Source organism: Primulina tabacum, chromosome 4 (genome assembly GCF_025594145.1).
Source record: "Primulina tabacum isolate GXHZ01 chromosome 4, ASM2559414v2, whole genome shotgun sequence".
Classification (NCBI taxonomy): domain Eukaryota; kingdom Viridiplantae; phylum Streptophyta; class Magnoliopsida; order Lamiales; family Gesneriaceae; genus Primulina; species Primulina tabacum.
The window spans coordinates 11,391,738-11,395,007 of record NC_134553.1 but is presented as its reverse complement, the minus strand read 5'-3'; positions in this window follow the sequence as shown (position 1 = coordinate 11,395,007).

The following is a 3,270-nucleotide window of genomic DNA, read 5'->3' as shown; positions in this document are numbered from 1 at the left end:
TGCAGTGTTTACAAATGAGTTTCAACATCGAATTACGTTTCATTTGTATTAAAGCATAATCAAGGACTTTATCTATGCTGATTACATGGGTATACAGATAAAGTAAAACGAAACCATTAAAAAGTAAATTATATTAAAATAAAGATTGTTTATTACACTTGAGTCAATAAATTCCCCAGCCAACAGTTGGCTTACAGGGCATCTACTCTAACACTTCTTGCATTGCTATCATCTAAAAGGATACATGCGAGCTTTGAGTAGCCTCGTGGAAACTCGGTGGTTCACCATCATCTGATAACAAACAATATGCAATATTGCTTTCAGTGACATAATCTGAAAGCCAACCTGGCAGTCTTCTGTCTTGAGTTGACTGCCTCACATTGGCAACCTCAGACTCAACATGTTCTTGTTCTTCGTGATCTGGTACTACTTCACAAGAATTTTGACTCTCATCCGTCTTATTTTCCATCTGAAATATAGCAGCTTCTGAATTCAACATGCTTTTGTCTCCCTTTATTTTCTCTTCCTCGAAGATAACATCTCTACTGATGACAATCTTGAGAACAGTAGGATACCACAAGAGAAACCCTTTTACTCCATCATCATAACCCAAGAAGATATATTTCTGGATTTTGAATCCAACTTCGATCTTTCTTGGTCATTGTACAGAACATACACAGGACTTCCAAATGTATGAAAATAAGAATAATCTATCGACTTCCCGGTCCACATCTCCATTGGAGTCTTCAGATCAATCGCCACTAAAGGAAAACGATAGATAATATAACAAGCAGTTTTGACTGCTTCCGTCCAAAATGACTTGTCTAGAACCACAGTCCTCAACATAGCTCTTGTTCTGTCCAACAAGGTTCTATTCATCCGTTCCGCCACTCCATTCTGTTGAGGTTGTAAGCCGTTGTGAATTATCTTTTGAGAATCAAGTTCGTCACTGGTATATTCTCCTTCATTGTCAATCCTCAAACACTTTATTTTCTTTTCAGAATCAAGTTCAACCCGCGCTTTGAAATCTTTGAAGATCTGGAAAACATCTGATTTCTTCTTGATTGGATACACCCAACATCTCCTAGAGAAATCATCAATGAACGATACAACGTATCTCGCTCCTCCTAGGGATACAACAGGTACTTGCCAAACATCTGAATGAATCAGCTCCAATATGCTTTTTCTTTTGGCAGTAGAAGTGTTAAACTTTAATCTGTGTTTTTTACTAGTAGCACAATGCTCACAAAAGGGTAGTGACACTTTTTAAGTCCCGATAGCAGCTTCTGTTTTGAGAGAATTTTCAACCCTCGTTCTGACATATGTCCAAGTTTTCTATGCCATAACACTGTTAATTCTTCTCCTGAATCAATTGATGCAACATCTAGTTCTGCCTCTTTGTGTGTTTCTCCCAAAAGTACATACAGATTTGCAACAACTTTTTCCACCTTCATAACCACAAGTGCTCCCTTCACAATTTTCATGATCTCGTTATCGAACAGGTTTTGAAGCGATGTCATCCAATTGCCCCAAGGACAAAAGATTCTTTATCAGTCCTTTCATATGCCGTACCTCATGTATGGTGCGAATGGTGCCATCAAACATTTTAATTTTGATAGTACCGACTCCAACGATTTTCAAGGCATAATAATTTCCCATGAATATTGATCCTCCTGAGACTGGTTCATAATGATCGAACCATTCTCTCTGAGACGTCATGTGCCACATCGCTCCTGAATCCATAATCCATGTGTCACAAAATTTTTGCATGCCTTCTGCAATTGTTGCCGCTTTGCTGAATAATATTTCACTGCCGCCTGAAGTACTGGCTACATTTCGTGAGAACTATTGTCGATACTCGTAGACTCTTTCTTGAAGTGCCCTTTACCGCCACATTTAAAGCAGTAAATATTTTTCTTCTTACTTCTTGACTTTGATCTACCTCATCTTTGGCTCTCGCTGGAGTCACGGTCCATAAATCTTCCTCTTATCATCGGTAAAGCCTCTGCCTGCTTCGAAGTTACCAACCTATTTTCCTTATTCTTGTGCTGGCTTTCTTCACCGAGAATCGTAGTTAAGACATAGTCGAATTTTAGAAAGCCCATAAGACTATTGTTGGTTATGTTGAACATAAGTTGATCATATGAATCTGGTAGACTTTGAAGTAAAAGCTATGCACGTTCAGTTTCCCCTATTTTATGCCTCATGGAAGTGAGTTGGGTAAATAGAGTATTTAGTGTGTTGATATGGTCGGTCATCGATGAGGATTCCGCCATCCGAAAAGTATAAAGCATTCTCTTTAGGAAAATCATGTTGTGTAACGACTTGACATCGTACATCTTTTTCAGAATATCCCAGATAACTTTTGATGTTTTAATCTCAAAGATACTTGACAATACTTCATCTGCTATAGCCAAGTGTAAATTGGCAACAACATTATCATTCATCTCCTTCCACTTTCCATCATCCGTAATTTTTATCGGTCTATCTCCAATAGCCGCCAAACAATTCTCTTTTCTTAAAACTGCTTGTATCTTTATTTTTAACAGCACAAAATTGCTTCTGTTGAACTTTTTTATCTCGTATATGCCCGGCCATTATGTCTACAATAATTTAGTAGACTGACAAAATAATCCCACTTTAATAAAAAAATATCAAAAAATATTTTCTGATGTGGAAGATCAGTGTAGGCTGCAACCACAGAGCATACTCAGAATTTTAAGAAATTTTAAACCAAAGCTTTGATACCACTTGTTGGTCCCACGTGCGGTAATATGAGATAATAAAAATAAAAATAAAGAATAAACTGGACAACGAGATTTACGTGGAAAACTCCTAAAAAATTATTATGGTAAAAACCATGGGCAAGATAAAAAGATTTTCACTATAATATTTTATGGTGTACAACTCACTCACTGTGTTTCAAATATACACACTCTCTTAATACAGGATAATAAAACATCTCACAAATATTATAGAACTAATCACTCAAATACTATAGGATGAGAGAAAACTCTAAGAAGAGATGATTTCAGAATGAGGGGAGGGATCTCTATTTATAGAGCCCATTGTCTGTGTGAAAATGTGTTTTTTATACGCGTTTTTCTTTTTGAACATTTCCTCGAGTTTTCGTTTTTGTTCAACAAAGACAGCCCAACCATATTTAATGCTCCTGTCGACACTTGTTGCAGTATGGAAACAGTCCAAGAAGGGTGTGATGATTGTGGTGATGGGCAGTGGCCGACGTGAATTGTAGGTTTATTAGATATA